We start from the raw sequence: 18,602 nt of genomic DNA, 5'->3' as shown, positions 1-18,602 counted from the left end.
TCACCAGCAGCTGACCCGCTCTCCCTGCTGGCTCCTCCCCCGCCTCAGCGCGGCTATAACCCTCCCGTGTGACACCGCAACGCGGGAGCGCGCGGGAGCGCGCCGGGAGAAGCCCGGGACAAGGGCGGGACCGTCTGAGGCCGTCAGAGGCTGAAGAAGGCTGGGCTGGGCCCCCTCCCTTGGTTCTCCGGTATCAAATCCGTGTGACACTGCCTCTATAGATTTGTTTTGTATTTTAGGATTTTTAGGTCTCTTATTCTACAATTGTTATTAATTGATTTTTACTCCCCTTGTAATACAGTCTCATGACGGCTAAAAAACTACGCTCTGGGCGAGTGATTGTAGGGAGATCTGGGTCTAAAACCAAATCTAACCCCCTACGGAACCAAATTGTAACTTCCATGCAATTGAAAGGTCAATGTCAGCTTTTCAATTTATGGGACAAAGGGAAAGATAAACCCACTGATCTGCAGCCCCCGAATGAAATCCCAGGGTTTAAAGATTCTGTGCCTGTTAATGGGGTCATTGAAGTTTCCTCTAGTTTAGGCTTGGTTGCTAGTCAATCTTTGCCTATTCTAGTTAGTCCCGAAGTACTAAGGGGCTCGCCTTCGGCGTCAAACAATGTACATCTGAAACAGAATGCTCCCCTTGAATCTTCGGATAATATGCCCTCAAAATCTGATAAAATTGTTCCCTCCCAAGATGCACTAATGGATGTTCCTAAAGTTTCAGTAAATACTGATCTTTTGTCAGTCGCGTTAGTTAAAACCCCTGTAGTAGGTAATGATTTTACACTGCCTGACATTGATTTAACTGCTCATAGGGCGCGGGTGGGATCGTTACATGGGAACCCTAAAGGTGTGCCTTTAGAGGAAGTAATAACTATTTCGAGTACCGGTCCTCTAAGTAGCACACCCTCTAATAAACTAGATTTTTCCCTTCCACAATTAAATTTTACATCTTGTTCAGGTCCAGTGTTGAACAATTTAGCTGAGGGTTCTCCAAATATTAATGGGTGGCTAATTTCTAATTCTTTGTCCTCTTTGGAATCAATTCTTTCTTCGATTTTGAGTTTACTCGAAAAGTTTGTGGGAGGTTCGGAATGTATTTTTGACACTGTAACGCAAATTTTGCAAGTTCTCTTGCTAAGAAAAAATGAGTTAGTGTCAGATCTTCCCATACCATCGGCTTCTCTGTTGGTGCCCCCAAAAATAAGCGCTCCTTCCGCTTCGGCAGTTTTGGATTCAGCTCAATCTTCTCCTTTGACAGAAGGTCAAAAGGAAAAGAAGCCTGTAGTTCTTCCTGCTGTCCCCAATCCTTCCAAAGTGGTTTCGGCTGGCGCTAATTGTATAGCCCCAATCAGTGACAAGATAGAGGTAATAGTAACATCTCCTCTCATTCCTAAATCCGAAATTCCATCTCTCTTTCCGATATTCTCCTTGCCATCAAGCAAAGAAGAGGAGATTCCCAAAGTAAATATTGGATTGATGGGAAAAGTGAGTCCCCTGAAAAACAAAAAGATTAGAATGAAGAAGAGGAAACCCATCCGAAGATTCGCTAAAAAAAGACAGAGGAAACTTCTTTTTGATAAGAATGCTGAATTAAGTCTAGAAGATTCTCCGCAGGTGGAGCAGTCTCCTACCTTGCATGTAGAAGCTAGGGTTGTCTCGCCTAAAGAAGACGCCCCTTCCTCTGGTCTAGGTCCTATAAGCTTTACCAATCCTTTCCTCCCTAAGGTTTCCCACCCTTCCGCCAATCCTTTTTCAACATATTGTAATGTTAAAGCAGGATCTTGCCAAGTTATTCCTAAGGTTACCTCTTCCTCTGTCATCCCGTCGCCTACTTCCCTAAATCCTTTAGCAAGACCCTTTCAGGTTCCATCCTCAATGACAGTTATTCTCCCAAAAGAAAAAATAAATGTGGATACTTTATATCTTGATTTTTCTCCCTTATTTGAACCAGATTTAATTTTAAATAGATCTGCCCTATTGATCTGCTTTAAAGAGATCGAAAGTTTGAAATTAATCCAAACGTCCGATTTAGATATTGTATTTCTCCTTAACTCCTTCGTGGGGAAACCAATAAGATCAACAAGGGTGAAATTCCATTCGAAAGTTGTGTTAAATCTTATTCTACAGTGGGCAGAGGAATTACAAGTTAGAGGGATAGATGTCATGCCACACTTTGGGGAAAAATGTACTCAAAGTATTCTCGCCAATTCTTCACTATCACTTCCCCCTAATACGGGTGTGCTGTTGTCGGATTGGTTTAATCTCAGATCAGAGGACCTAAAAATTTGTGTGGCTAGGAATGAAAGGCTAGTTTCGTATAAAACCCCCCCCCCTTAAGCAGACAGTGAAGGATGACCAATCTAAATGGAGTTGGTTACCTGGAGTTCTAGCGAGTAAATCTGCTCCCTGTTCTAAACAACATTCCAATTTTTAACAAAGAGCTGAAATTTATCTCATGGAATACTGCCGGATTCAAGGATTATAAGGAGAAATTGGGTTTCTTGCATTCTCAAAAGGCAGATATAATCTGTTTGCAAGAAACCTGGGTTGAAGGAAGATTAGCTTTGGAAAAAGATTATTTTATTTTGGAATACAGCGCAACCAGCACTAGAAGAGGCGATGCTAAGGGAGGGTTAGCATGCTTGTTATCTAACAGATTGCAATGGAACTATTCACACTACCTAGATCCAGGGAAACTGTTTCAAGCAATAACCCTAAAAGATGTATTTGAGGATTACCCTAATAGATTGTTGATTGTGGTTAATATTTATATTCCCCCCAATTGTAGTTTTAATGCTGGTTTAAAAACTTTGTTCACTTTTTTAACTAAAGCGTTGGATGTCTCCCCAACTCCGCATGTGTTAATGTTCGGGGACTTAAATTGTAATATATCTAATTGTGGGTTGGAGTTGTTTAGAAATAGTCAATTGGAAGAGTCTTTGAATATACCATCTGCCCAGTTTCCCTCCAAAATTAAAACTAACAAAAGAGGTAAACTTATCTTAGATGGTTTACTTAAAGTTGAATGCTTAATAGTAAATGGGAGGCTTCCGTCTGACACTCCGGCAGCTTATACTCATAAATCTAATAAGGGAAAATCTATTATTGATTTTATCATGGTAGATTATGCCGGTTTTCACCTACTGAAGGATATGAAGGTCATTGAGTCTACTCTTAGTGACCATAATGCATTGATGCTCTCTGTCTCCATTAGTCTTCAGAAAGTGGATCCGTGGAGTCTGGATACAGATTTTGTGAATTTTGATTCCAGCTCAGGGATATGTTTTTGGAACCCTTGTACTGTTGAAAATGTGGTGCCTCTTTTATATTTTACTGTTGAGAATTTACCCCTCTGGGAAGGGAGAGAGCTGTTGAGTTTTATTAATTTTTTAGATTCTGTAACTGCTAGTGCAAAAAAGAGACCAGGTGTGAAACAATCTCTCGTAGTCCCTCATCCTCTACGGGCTATAAACAGAGAAATAAACAAAGTGGTAAGGGGACAATTTTTACTCTTTACCCAAGAAGCTAAGTCTAAGTTGTTTATTTTAAAAAGAAGGAGAGGTAGGCTTAAGGCCCGTTTAAAACGTTCTAAGGAAGATGCCCTCTGGATTCAACTGAGGGAAGCTTCTTATAATGGCCAAGCCAAGACATTCTGGTCCTTAATTGGCAAAGGTTGTGGTACCAGAGCCAGTCCCACGCCTATCGCCATTGAGGAACAGGTGTGGGTTCATTATATCGAGAAGTTGTACAGTAACAATAATTCTCAAGTTTTTAATGTTGAATCTGATAATGTCTCACGTATACTTGACTGTCCAACGGAAAAAGAAATTGAGTGTGCCATTAAGAATATGCGCTCCTCTGGTGCGATGGGTCCTGATAAAATCCCAATTTCAGTATTAAAACACCAGAGTGAACTTTGGAGTAAAATACTCTTTCCAGTGTTTAAATTTTGTTTCTCTAGTGGAACAGTCCCCCCCTCCTGGAAAGGTAGTATTATTGTCCCTTTATATAAAAAAGGGGCAAGAGATCTACCGCAAAATTACCGTCAAATCGCTTTGCTTGATGCCATTGGTAAGGTTTTCGCAAAATGTGTGCTTACTTTAATGAATCAATGGGTATCTGAACATAAAATTCTTCCCATGGAGCAAACAGGTTTCAGACAAAATCATGGAACTTTAGATAACCTGACTGCATTGCAAGTTATTAATGAAAAATATGTGAAAGTCCGTGGTGGTCAGGTATATGGCGCCTTTATTGACTTCTCCACCGCCTTTGATAAAGTAGATAGAATTCTGCTGTGGAGAAAGTTATTTAACTTAGGTATGCCCCCATTCCTGATTAAGTTAATTCGCGCCCTTTACTCTGACACCTGGTGCAGAGTTCTACTTGGAGGTGAACGTGGAGTATCTAAATTAATTCCCACTTCCAATGGGTTGAAGCAAGGTTGCCTTTTGGCTCCATTGCTATTTTCCTTATATACAGTTGATTTACCCGTCACACTTTCTGCTTGCGCCGGTATTGCCCCGTCCTTGGGCGGAGTTCCAATTGCATGCCTTATGTATGCAGACGACATCCTGATTTTGGATCTCACCCCAAAGGGCCTGAACAATCGGTTGCAAGCACTTTCTGAATATGCGGAAAGTCATTTCTTATCAATAAACACGGCAAAAAGCAAAGTGATTTGCTTTTCTGGTAGAAAGAAGCCTAAATGCCTTAATTATCCATGGGTTGCGGGGGGGAAAAAACTGGAATGTGTGAAATCTTACACCTTCCTAGGTAAAATTGTCACTTATAATTTAAGTGACAAATTACACATTGACAATAACTCTCGGAAGGCTATTTCTCAGGGAAAGAGTTTAGTTTCCCTGTATAAAGCCACAGGTAGAAGGCATTTTTCCATTCTTCTAGATGTTTTTAGAGCGAAAGTTCCGGCCTCCCTATTATATGGAATTGAGTTAATTGATGTAAAAAAGTGGAGTTTTTTAAACTCTGCGGAAGGGAAAATCTTACGCAGTTTAATGTCTGTAGGTACAGCAAATTCGACTGCTTCCTTGAGACAGGAACTGGGTTTACGTAGCAGCTGGGTTCAAGGTCTGGCAAGTATCATACGTTGGGTAGTAGCTTTATCTAAAGGTGAACCTAATACCTTAAGAGATCTTATAAAAAATGAATTATTAGGATCTTTTAATGATTTCTCCCTGATTGTAAAAAACTTCAGATTTGCTGTGTTGCAATTGAAATTGGATGAGGAGACTTTATTTTTATTATCCTCTCATCAATTAAAAACTGTTCTGAAGTCAGCCTCCTGGGAATTGGGGTTTTGTCAGGATAGAGACTTCTGTTTAGCAAAAAAAGGTGGTACGCCTGTTATCGAATCTTATACCCTGCGGAAAGCTCAACCGTATATGTATTGGAACATCTCCCAAAGCGTCAGACGCCTTGTGTTCTTATTAAGACATAATCTGCTTCCGCTGAAAGTTCTACATGCCAGCTGGTATGGTCATTCGGCATGCTGTGATCTTTGTCAATTGTATGATCAGGACTTAGATCATGTTATGTTTCTTTGTCCTGCACTGATGTCATGCAGGCGTAGGTGGTTAAGACCAATTTGCTTACAACTCAACATATTATCTGCTTCTTCATTTAAGGCAGCCTTGATTAACCCACCTAATGAAATGTTTGCTTTTAAACTGTACAACTTTTTTAAATGTTTTTTTGGACCTGTATTAAGATGTCCCGTGTAATTGTGATGGAATAATATTTTATGTATTTTTTGTTTTGTATATATATGTTGTTTTATGTGGACCTCATAAAGAGTTCCTTATCATAATAAAATAAACTTGAAACTTGTAAACTTGCACCTCCTGTGCAGGTGGATGAAGGGAATTTAGTACTCTTGCTTGGCTTCTTCATAATAACTGATGATTGTATATTTAATTATAAATAATGGAGTATCAATTATAATTAATGAAAAATGACTGTCATATGAAATGCATGACTTTTCAGATACATTCTGAGAGTTTACAGAATATTATATGGATCTGTTGAGGCCACTTAAATACGATTGCAGCACCCATACATTTTCGATGCATAAATGTAAATTTACTTGTGCATAAGAATACATTTTGGATTTACCACCTACCAGTCCAACCACCTTCAATTCATCCAGATGAGGACCTCTCCAGGTTCCAGAACACATATCCTGCCAGTACCCCACAGACCCATCCTGCCCCCATCAAATTCCAACTTTATGTGATAACCCTATGAAGCTTACTCTCTCACAGTATCATTAAAAACCATCAATAAGCAGACACACAATTGTACTTGGAAATCTGTATTGCTCATGACATTTGGCGTCTCAAAAACTGCCTCCATCTATTTCAGATGTGGATTTCCAGTGCTCACCAAAACTCAAAACAACCAAAACAGAATTCATCATTTTCTCCAACAGAATCAAAACCATCAAATGTATTCAGGCTCTCCAAAATAAACCTGGATAGCTCCTGATTCTAGCTGACCTTTGATGCAAAATCCCTGGGCTGCACAAGAATGACTTCTTCAAAGAAGGAGACCAAGACAGCAAGGCACCTGAAAAAAACTGAAACCTTTCCTCTCTATAACTGACTTCAGAACCAAAGTCCAAGCCTTAGTCCTCTTGCACTTGGACATAGGCAACACCCTACTCTGCGGTCTGTATTCCATGCCTTTCCGATATATCACTGGCCCCACCGAAAGGTCTGAACAAGTTAACCATATCATCACAACCCTAAATGAACTACACTGTTTCCCCAGCGAATCTGGCATCACCTTCAGGAACAACTGAATCATATGCAAAGCCAGAGGAAGTGTAACCCCTTCATACCTGACCGAAAAAACATAACATCAAGCAGACAAGCCAAACCCTGATGCCAGAAAATCACTAGGCTAGAAAATGAAAACTGCAAAAAAAAAAAAAATTAAAAAGAAAACCAAGACAGGCCACCTCCTATGCTCACAGGATGCTGTACAAAATCTCCCTCAACATAAGAACTGACCTTACCCTCCTTCAATTCATAAGAGATGTAAAGACTCATACTTGCAAAGAATATTGCATCTCTAAATAATAGGAATCACCCTATACAAATAATCTGCCTCTTGTAAACAATTATGTACTGTATCCCTGGTGTACACTCCCATGTAGCGCTCACCATCTCTTAAGCTACATTTGTACAAATTCATACATAAATATTAATACTCAAAACCTAAATATCCATGAAGTTGACCCACACCAAGCACCATAGGATAACACTGTCCACAGGGCCATTGTTATGTCAAATCCAGCACCAAAATCTATAGAGCTTTTAATAGCATTTGATGATATTTCTTGGTCCAAGAAGGAGCAAGCATCTTCTGCATTTTTCTTTTTTTGTGTGAATCTTTAATGTACCTACTCTGGCTACTCACTTGTTAAAAACATACTTTCATTTACCAAAGATAAAGCACTGCCATCAATATTATTCAGTGTTATTTATGGTGTTACACATTTTCTGAGCTTATACCGCCCCCACTCCAGACCTCCTGGAGCAAGCTTTGAAAGATTAACCCACAACCCTGAAGTAGTCAAGTGCCCAAAAAAGTAACTTATTATTGGGGTGCTGGTCTATCAGTGGTAAATGACAGTCCACACAGTATACTTCAATACATTGTGTATGCATAGATGTGGATTCGGTGGATAATAAACAGGTTACTAGCTCTCACACAAAAGGCCTGGACTGTTGTGTTATCAGTCTGTTAACATAGTATGCCTTACCAGTCTAGTTCCGCACATTTCTGTGCTATATTTCCCCTACCTTCTCCACCACCAGAGTAACACTGATTCAGTGCCTACTATTTTGTATAACTATTTTGCAATGGGAATGGTATTTATTGTGAGAGATTAAATACACTCTGAATACACTAGTTAGAAATTTTGCTCCAAAGTGGAATGGGGAGTAAGCCTAGATCGCTAATCAGGTCCATCTTCCTTTTATGATGTGATTCTAGGACTGATGGCAGAACCTACAGATTGGTCTACTAAGGATTCAAGGTTGAACTCAGAGCCTTGACCCAATCCATTAAACAAATCTCCTGCCACTTGTACTGAGGCCAATATGTTGTTACGGCTCCTCCCAAGCTGCCTGGGCGCATAGTTCAGAGACTCCACTAGGAGATCACTAAATGAGACTTTTTTACTCCTTCCGTTGCATCGTTTTCTTCAACATTCATATTGTATGATCACCGAGTTACTAGAAAGGGTCCAGGTGACTCCGATCATAAATATTGGTCGATCAAATTGCTTAGCTCATCTTCGTTCAAATGACACAGGACTCAATCATATGACTTGGCTGTCTGAAAACACATCTGGAGATACTGCTTACTATGTAGTGTGAACTACCATTTCCAGGCGGCCATAAACTCTAGTGTATTCTAGGGAGGAGGCAAACATCTTGGACTATCAAGTATTCCTCTCCTCATGAGACTCATGGCGTCCTTTGCTAGTCAATCATGATAAAATGTTGCTGCAGAAAGAATCTGGCTACATGGATCTTGGAATTTCCCTTACTCATGTCTATCACTTTCTAAGGATTAGTATTGATGGGCAATAGGGATGCAGAGAATAATACTGACCATTCATACTGTTTAAGAAAGCAAACTTTGAACTAGTTTCTTGAACATTTATCTGAACTCTTCCAAAGATTAGGGTTGTTACATTATATTAAGGGTTCCTACGGTAACAGAACAAGAAGGATTCTTAAATTGGACTGTGTTGCATATGTATACATGGACGCCATGCACAAGTTGTTAGACTTCCAGTGCGTATTTACAAATTGCTAATAGAGAAGGACAAGATGTTAAAATTGTTGTTTTTCTTGCAGTTCTACAAAATTCAAGTAGAAATGATAACTCATTTTCCACAGGCGAGCATATAGTGACGTAAAATGCAGTAGTTATTGAAATCATAGGGAGAAAAGCTAGTTTGTGTATTGTTTGTGCGGTTAGTTTTCAGGAACTACCAATTTCATATCAAAGTACAGAGAGTTGGTTACACAGCAATATTATTAAGGTACAACCATTAACTATTACAGCTAAGTTTAAAACACTGAATGACTAGTTACTTAAGATTCCTACATCCACTACATCCTGAAGACATCCTTGACCAACAGAAGAGAGGAGTCAGTGTGGTAGAGTCACGTGTCTCTGTTTTTTTTTCTCTTGGCCCATCTCCCTTTCCCCAACTTCTACCACTGGCTCCTATTTTCCTGTGTATGAGGTCACTGGTGGTGGGGTGCTGAGACATAGTTTGGATCCTGCACACAAAGTTAGTGTATCCTGACAAAGACCTCCTGTTAACTCCTAACAGACAATACATTGGAATTGAAGCACTCCATTAGTTGATCACCCACAGAGCTATAGCCGACTAGGCAAATACATTCTAATGGATGAGAAGGGTTACATAGAAAGTTGAAAAAGATCCTAAAGAAATTGGTTAGATTTAAACGCAAGCATCGATGTACTGTCTTTCGATAGTAACTAATAAAAACTATCCAGTATTTAAAGAGGTAAGAGCTTACTTTAAGCAGTTACTTTCCGTCAGGGTGAATGTAGGTGAGAGAGACGGGGGAATTATTTTTTCAAACATTACCCCTTCTGTGGAGATTTCTTGATCTCCTTTCAAAAGTCCGTCATTCAAAGCGCTAACAAAATGATGAAGCGAGCTCTAGATGACGCTGTCACAGACGGTTCTTACTCGAGTGAGGTAGGTTTAGGACTGTGTGTGTCCTGAAGCTTTGTTGACACCCCTCTTACTGACCTGTTTAGAAAATCTTTTCATTGCTTTTGTACAGTTTAAAGTTGAAATTGATCTTTATTGTTAGTACACCATCACGCTTGAAGTTCACTTTATTGATTTGAATAGTAGTGTATTAAAAACATAGTTAGGTAAAGGTGCAGCACTCTGTCGAGCCTATTTTTTTTTACTAGCTTTATATTTTTCCCCCAATGGACTTGGAAACCTGTGAGCACTGGATGTGCTCCACCTTTTATCAGTAAGAGTTGCAAGCAAGTACACATAAAATGCACCCTTTACTACACTTAGAAGCGTTCAGGAGATAGATGGGTGTGGCAGATTATAGTTCGGTTACAAGCCTTTTTAAACTGCAAACCACTAGCAAGGCAGCCTACTGACCGTTCACTGGAGAGTCCTGGAGAGTCCTGAATAGTCCTTGACAACAGTACTTGCTTTCCGCTTGTACGAACCGTGTTAGCTTTAATATGTGGCTTTAGTTGCCTAGCTTTAAGCCTCTATGACCACCGTAACATATGCTACCTGTCAGTATATTGTAAGCTGAACTGCCAAGGGAGGACAAGACTGGACCCATGACTGCCAAAAAGGCAGACACAAAGTCTAATACTAAGAATATGCATAAAGGTCATCTCTGTGGACCAAGTGGAACAGGATCCACAAGATGCTTGCAGGCCAGCTTTCCCTTATCTTCAGAAAGACAACGCATTATCAGAAGACAAGGAGCTGTAGAGATGCTTCTGGGACAATATCTGTTGTGGGCCTGCACCGTCCCTAACCTGCCTGGCATGTGAAGATTTCCTCTTCTACACAGTAATTCAGGTTGTATTCCGTTGATTATAGCTGGATGCCCTGATTCTCTAACTGTTCTAATCATCACTCTAGAGAGTGCATTTAAGACAATGCCTTATAAAGTTGTGGTTGGACCCGAACCTTACGTTTCAGCTCTCAATGGAAACTGGTCTAGTCTTCGGAATCAGTGGGGGCCTTAGCCCTATGGGTGTCTCACATCTGGGGGAAAACTGACAGTGACCTGACAATTTCATGACACAGGCCCCTAGAGTTAAGTACCCCCGGGGCACTGCATCATAGGTATTAGGCCTCACTAACTGTACTCCCATCCAAAAATGTGAGAGACTGAGACCAGTTGAGTCCTTAACTGGTCTCATCCTGAACTGTGCCCTGTTGCACGCTTACTATTGGAAGGGGGTTATAAATAGGTTTAAGTGTAAATTCACATTTTGTGCATTGCAAAAGTGAATGTGCCTTTGTACATCTTGTCATTTATGCACACATGCTGTTCTGTAGTTCTACCTTTTACAATATGAATGCAGGCCTTCAAGTACCCCAGTGTAAAGGAAGTAAATCAGGACAGAATGAACTATTCACACATGACATAATTTGAGAGATCTGTAGTGGAAGGAGATAGCAATATACTAAACTTGTATTCTTAGGATGCACTTGTATAGCGCTAAATGTCACCAGTTCCTTCTTTAGAGCGCGGCTTCTAAGAGGACTCCAACCTTTAGACAATAGTTGTTCCTTAGTAGCTCCTGATTTTTTTTTTACAGAAGCAAGATATCACCAGAGGACATAAAACGGCTCAAGTTAGGCCCAGGCTTTCCTTGAGGGCAGAAGGTAGTAGGAAAAAGTGCAACGTTTTCAAAGATAAATAAAATTTGATAGGGTCAAGATAGAGCTGTAGACCACGTGGGGCTTCAAAGTGCTGCAACAGAGAGGATTAACTGAACTTCAATGGACTTTAGCCTATTTTTCTTTTGTCACATTCCATGAATGTCCGTGAACGAGGAGAGTTTCAGAGTACCCTAGGAAGTGTGCCCTCAAAATCAACTTTTTGGTTTACAGCAACCGCTTATTTTCTGAAATCCTTTACTCTTTTAGTTCTCTCCTAAAGACCGTTTCTAGCTGTCTATTGTCAAAGTATTATTGTGCACAATGACAATAGTTAGAGTGTGCTTTGGGACACTCATTGCTTATCATTTGTTGGCTTTCTTGTCAATTTCATTTGCTTGCTTATTCAATGATTTTCCTTCCTATTATTGTGTAGAGACAACTTTTTCTTCTATCCCTTTGACTGGATTTCTTCCATCTTTCCACAGGTTGCATCATGAAGCAGCTACCTTTCTTCTTTCCTCTAAGTACACTATTGGATTGCAAGTGTTTTCTTACTCTCTCTCTTATGTGCTGCTTTCTCCCCTCACATCCTCGCAGCTCTCCATATTGACTCACCCCAGCTTGTCTGTGAAAGCACAGCGACCAATATTTTTTGCACGTTTTGATCAAAGTGCAGACTTTATTGGATTTGGGTTTCTTTTTAAACTCCGCCTTCCAAATGTTGCAGGATAGACCATGCCTTGGCACACAAATGGCACAAGGGGGATGGGCAGGTTGCTGCACTCATTTAGCCTGCATTTGAGATAGAAGATGTACTTGGACAGCTTCCTAAGCTGCTGCAGAGCACCAAATGGCCAGAGGATTTGTTCCAATTCCGAGTCATGTGGAAAATAAACGGCAAGCCCTTTCCATTTAAATTCTGACACTTTCTCAAACAGCTCTTATGTATTTTTAACTACCTGCACCTACTAGTCTGTGTTATTTTCAAGCTTAAGTATGTGAAACTGCCTTTTAAAATTCTGTTACTTTTCCTGTGTGAAATTGAAAAAATAAACATGCCATTCATAAAGGTTGAAAACAAATTCAGTGTTTTTTTTAAATGTCTTCGCTTTTCCATCAGTATTTTCAAATGTTTTTTCTTTTACTTTATTTAATAGTACTTTACAAAAAAGCATTGTCAAAGTCAATAGCTTTGTACTCACATTATAAAAGCTCGACCTATTAGCTTTTCCAATGCTTGCTTTGCATTTCCACATGCTTAAATTGTCTCGGAAAACTCTAAAACAGCTATTGAAAACAAAATTTTGCACATACTTGTGTTAAATTATAACCACAAGAAGCTTATACCGGTCTTTTACTCAACATGCTCCATGCACACCACTAAATTCACTGTTTAACCCACCAATCTATCTGTGCCATGGATCCAGATTGAAGTCATTGCATCCGGAGTTGCATTTTGCGGTTGGTATTTGCGCTGGGAAATGTTTTCAGTAGACTATGGTGTATGTGTAAGCAGCCTACGTGTTGTCCCTTTACCATTTCTGTTTAGAAGTCGAGAGGGTTCGAGGAGAGTCAGTCGATCATGGGAGGGGTGTTGGTGGTCGGATCCTGGCTTCTTCCAACAAAGCCTGTGAACTCACCTGTACTGGCGCCAGCTTTCTTCTTCATAAACACACTGGAAACACTACAACTGCCTTTTGTCCATTGTTCACAGAGTAGGAAGTCGTCATAGTCTGTGTAGATGCACACCTTTCCCTGGAGGCTAACGAGTTGCTTGCACAATCTCTTCATTCCACTTCCAAATATTTACGCCAGTCACTTTCTTCCCTGGTACCAAATAGACTGGGGTCACTTCAGTTCATTGCTAAAGCACTGGAGCGTATACAGATCTGGAGAGATTACCAAGCGCACACAGCCCAAGGCAGGAACATTGTCAACACGGCGTTCCCTATCTAAGAAACCCCATGTCTGCTAAAGACAGGGCAAACCAGCACGTGAAAACGAGAGGACAAACGTACAAAGGCGTGGCTACTAAAACAAGCATTGGGAAAGCCAACAGACGTCATCTACGCAAGAGCTATTGGCTTTGCCGATGTGTTTTAGTCATATTGTACCCAAGCTTGACTGCTGCCTAAACGTTAGTGGCATAGAGGAGAGTGGTGTAGAGTGATGAAGAGTAGAGTGGAGGGTTGTGGGGTGGCATAGAGTGGACAGAAGTGTCATGGAGAGGAGTGTTGTGAAGTAGAGTGGAGGTTTGTGGAGTAAAGTGTAGTGTTGTGGTGTAGAGTGGAATGGCGTGGAGTGGAATGGAACGGTGTGGTGTAGAGTGGAAGGATGTGGTATACAGAGTAATGATGTAGAGTAGAATGGTGTAGAGTGGCATGGAGGAGCGCAGAGTGTCGTAGACAGGGGTGGCGTAGAATGGAGTGATTTGGAGAGTAGAGAGCAGTACAGTGGAGCGCCAGAGTTAAGAGGCATGGGGAAGCAAAGAATTTTGTAGAGTGGAATAGCGGAGTAAAAGGAGTTGGGTACAGTCTTGTAGTGTGGAATGGCATAGAGTGAAGTGGTGTACAGTGGAGGGGAATAGTGTGTTGTGGCATGGTGTAGAATGGAGTGGTGTAAAGTAGAGTGGTGTAGAGTAGAGTGGAGGGCCGTAGAGTGTCATGGCGTAGACTAACGTAGGGTAGAGTAGAGTGGCGCAGAGTGGAGTGTCGAAAGAGTGGAATATCATAGAGTGGAGGGGTATAGAATGTGTTGGCATAGATTGTTGTGGCATGGAGTAGAGCAGAGTAGAGTGCAGTGGTGTGGAGGAGAATGTCAAGAGTGGAGTGGCATGGAATAGGATGGGATGGGATGGGATGTTGTGGAGTGTCATGGCATAGAGTTGAGTGGAGTGGTGGTAGCATAGAGGGGCACGTAGTGTTCTAGATGGGATTGGTGTAGACTGGAGGGCATGTAGTGAAGTATCGTACAGTGGAGTATTGAGAGTAGAGTGGCATGGCATAGAGTATCGTGGAGTGTTGTAGAGTGGCATAGAGTGGAGTGCATACAGTATAGTGAAGGGACGTATTGTGGCGTGGAGAAAGGTGTTGTAGAGTGGAATGGAGCATCATGGAGTGTCAAAGAGTGGAGGGGTGCAAAGTGTTTTAGAGGGAAGTGGCATAGTGTAGAGTGAAGTATAGTAAAGTGGAGTGTTAAGTATAGTGGATTGTCATGGAGTGGAGCGGAAGGGCGTAGTGTGGAGGGGCGTAGAGTGTCGTGGACGGGTGGTGTAGAGTGCAGTGGTGTTGAGTGGAGTAGAGTGGAGCAGTGTGTGATAGAATGCAGTGGAGCAACGATGAAAGAATAGAATGTCAGTGGAGTGGCATAGAGTGTCAGAATGGTGGGGCATTCAGTGTCACAGTGCAGTTTCACAAAATGGAGTAGAGTCTTTTGGAGTGACAGGGTGGATTAATGTTGTGGAGTGGGATAGAGTGGAGTGTCGTGGCACAGCGTAGAGTGTTGTAGAGTAGAGTGGAGTGGAGTGTCGCACAGTAGACTGTAGGGCTTTAGAGTTATGGCGTAGACAAATGTAGGGTAGAGGGGAGTAGATTGGTGTAGAGTGGAGCGTCATAGAGGGAATATTGTAGAGTGGAGGGGCATAGAGTGGAGAGGAGCAGAGTGTCTTAGAGTGTCCTGGCATAGAACGGAGAAGAGTTTTGCGGAGTAGAGTGGCGTTGAGTAAAGTGCCATAGAGTGGAATGGTGTGGCGTGGAGTGGGATTGAGCAGTGTCGTGGCATAGACTGAAGTAGCATGAAGTGGCGTGGCAAAGAGTGGAGTAAAATATTGCAGAGTGGAGTGAATTGGCGTAGAATGGAGCAAAGTGGCATAGAGTGGAGTGGCGAAAAATGTCTTAAGAGTGGATTCGTGGAGAGAGGATGGTTGTAGAGTGGAGGGGCGCAGAGCGGAGGGGCGCAGAGCGGAGGGGCGCCGAGCGGAGGGGCGCCGAGCGGAGGGGCGCCGAGCGGAGGGGCGCAGAGCGGAGGTGCGCAGAGCGGAGGGGCGCAGTGCGGAGGGGCGCAGAGTGGAGGGGCACAGAGTGGAATGTAGTATAGAGGCATAGATTGTCGTAGAGTGGAGTGCTGTACAGCAGCATACAGTGGAGTGCGACAGAGAGGAGTAGAGTTGCTTGAGTGAAGTGGCATAGAGTGTTGTAAGGAACAAGGTACTTACCCTTGGTAACAGCTTATCTGGTAAAGATTATCTAGCTGCAGATTCCTTACCTTAGAATTATCCCCAGGCGTCAGACTGGATCCAGACATTTTTTGTGAGCAGTACCCCTGCACGCCGGTAGGTGTCGTCGTTTGGCTCTGCATAGGATCATCTGCGCTGGAAATAACATTTGTGGTGCCTCTATAGGCTCCACCCAGGCACGCTGATGTCAGTTACTTTTTGTGACTTTCCACATAAGACGCGCTGAGCCCTGGAGTACACCGACCACTGGCCCTGGAGGTCACCAGGTGACCTGAAAGGGGAAAGCCCCGTCCCAGGAAATCTTTCACAGAGCGAGAAGGACGAGTGGGGCGTAAGGAATCTGCGGCCAGAGTCTCTATCAGATAAGGCGTTACCAAAGGTAAGTAACTTGTTCATCCGATAGAGACTTCTAGCCGCAGATTCCTTACCTCAGAATAGATACTCAAGCATTACCTGCCCGGAGGTGGGTCTGCGGACCCTTCTCACACGAGGAAGTCTTGCAGGACCAAATGGCCAGTGTGCCCATCCCTACTGACCTGACTGTCCAGGCCGTAGTTCATTTCTGGATATCAAGACTAGCAGTCTTCCCATGCAGGGTGAGCACAGTTCAAAATCACTAGTGAACATTTTGCCATGCCTGTGATAGGATGTTTACTGCTTGCTTCAGTGAGATGAAAATAGCTGCTTTGCATCATGTGAAAGTGCAGGAAATATATCTCAGAGGTTAATCCACGCAGTACGAGCACGGCTTTAAGAATCACTTTTGGATAATGAGGTATGCATGAGACAGGTAATTTTTTTCCGCCTTTCTTTTCTACGTTTAAACAATATTGTTATAGGGAGATTAGTTTGGATATCTTGCAATATGCAGAATTAATTTAACTTCGGTGGTTACCCCACACAGTGTGAGCATGATTTTAAGAATCATCTTCGGGTGTTTTGGCATGAATGCGACATGGGTTTCTTTGATTACTCTTGTATTTGTGAATCTTATTGTGTTATTCTGAACTAAACTGTTAATGGTTGTGTTTCTTTTTAGTTTATTTTGATGAGAATGTGGACAGCGAAGGTGAACTTTTTCATGTTACAAATCATGAATTAAACGTCTTCTTTATCTGTAGACATCACTGAGCATATGGTAAGCACGCATTTTATTACTTTGACTTAGGTGTAGTTTTGAGATGTTGGTAACACTTATTGTGTAACTTAATATGCATATTACTTTCCTCCAGATATATGAATCTGTTGAGGAAAATGACTGATTCTCTCTAATCAAACATGCATTTTTCGGACATTTGGAGATAAGTTGGATACTTTTGGTGACTTCCACTCTAATGTAGCATGTATCGTCTTGAGATAAAAGATAGAAACAACACATTACTAACTTAAGCATTCTTACCTTTTCAGCACATCAGTGGCACAAGTACTACCAGTTATCCTCATCCTGACATATCTACATACATTTCTCTTCAATTATTAAATCTCATTTCAATTTTATATCTTCACTGATTATTTGTATCTGTTTTCTCTTTGCTCAAACCTTTATCCGCTCTCCTTTATCATCTATGCTCTATCGCCTTCTTTAGGAATCCGATAGTCATTCACATTGGTTCTCTGTTTTGTGCCATTTTCTGAATTTTGGGCTTAAAGCTCTGACTATAGAATCTGTTTACTGCATTTTGTATGATTTATTTGTGCTGTATTGAGTGGAATTTGTATAAATTGTACCATCATATTCTTTTCCGCCATGATGAAGCAGATTGTGTCGGCGAAACACGTGTTGGCATCTTCAGCGTCTCTGGTCTACAACTGTGTACTGTTGGTGTCTTCATCATTTGTGTATTATAATTTTGTACTGTTAAAATCTCATATAATATGATGTTACAAGTTGCTTTTCTTGAGGTTTTTTTGCTCTTATTGAATGTAATATGATTTTTTTCCATCACTACTCCCCACTATGCTCTATTGTTAGTCTGGGCAGTACTATTTAGTAAACGTGTGCAAGAGAGTCCCCGCTATCAGATATCCAGGACCAGAACTCAGTGTGCTAACGCAATGGTGGCAGCTTTAGCTCTGGTGGAATGAGCACATGCAACCTCTGGGGGTTGCCTTTTCGCAAATGCGTAGCAGGTCTTTATACTGAGCATGATCCATCTAAAATGGTACGCTTCTGCATGGCACATTTTTTCTTCGCTCCGACATACCACACAAAGGTCATTCACCCGAAACTCTTGTGTGCAGTCAAGGTAGAACTACACCACTCTTTTTGGGTCCAGGCGGTTTACATCGCTTCTCTTCCATGGAGGGACGAGGCGGAGCCTAAAAAGCAGGCAAAGTGATGGTTGGCCTATGTGAAATGGAGTGATCACTTTCAGAAGAATGGATGCCCTTGTACAAAGCACCAGTTTGTCTGGGTAGATGTTAAGGTAAAGAGGCTTGGATGACAAGGCCTGAAGCTCACTGACCCTTCAGGCAGATGCTATGGCCACCAAAAAAGGCTGTCTTGATGGTGAGGAGCTGGAAAGGACAGTTATGTAAAAGCTCAAACATAGTGCACATTAGGAACATCATGTCCTACTGAGGCATAATGAGGGGAGGAGTAAACCTATGTTGGAAACCTTTCAAAAACCTATGTACTATGTGGGATTGGAAAAGGGAAGGTTGGTTAGGCATCGTAAAAAAATAATGCCCAGAGCAGAGCCCTGCTGGGTAAAGGTAAAAACAAACAGGAGAACCTGAGAAAGGGGAGCAGAAAGAGGGTCAACTTGGTGCTCTGTACACCATGCCACAAAGCTGCCCCAACGGCAGGCGTGTACCGTCTTGGTGGAAGGACGCCTGGCTGCCACAATAACGTTGTAGACTTTGGACGGAAAGTTGAAAGCTGTCAACTGTCTTCACTCGA

At 41.8% G+C, this 18,602-nt stretch overlaps 1 protein-coding gene and 1 long non-coding RNA gene across 2 annotated transcripts in view; one reads left to right on the top strand and one right to left on the bottom strand.

Annotated features, from left to right (window-relative positions):
• The window catches only part of PIGL (phosphatidylinositol glycan anchor biosynthesis class L), a 383,453-nt gene that overhangs the window by 182,605 nt on the left and 182,246 nt on the right, over positions 1-18,602 (bottom strand). The window lies entirely within an intron of this gene.
• The window catches only part of LOC146858386 (uncharacterized), a 176,253-nt gene that overhangs the window by 13,692 nt on the left and 143,959 nt on the right, over positions 1-18,602 (top strand). The window contains exon 2 of the long non-coding RNA XR_014980018.1: positions 16,740-16,838. This is a non-coding gene — a long non-coding RNA (uncharacterized LOC146858386). The remainder of the gene's footprint in view (positions 1-16,739; positions 16,839-18,602) is intronic.

Source organism: Triturus cristatus, chromosome 3_2 (genome assembly GCF_964204655.1).
Source record: "Triturus cristatus chromosome 3_2, aTriCri1.1, whole genome shotgun sequence".
NCBI lineage: Eukaryota > Metazoa > Chordata > Amphibia > Caudata > Salamandridae > Triturus > Triturus cristatus.
The sequence above is the reverse complement of the archived record's forward strand: the minus strand, read 5'-3'. Positions and strand labels throughout refer to the sequence as shown.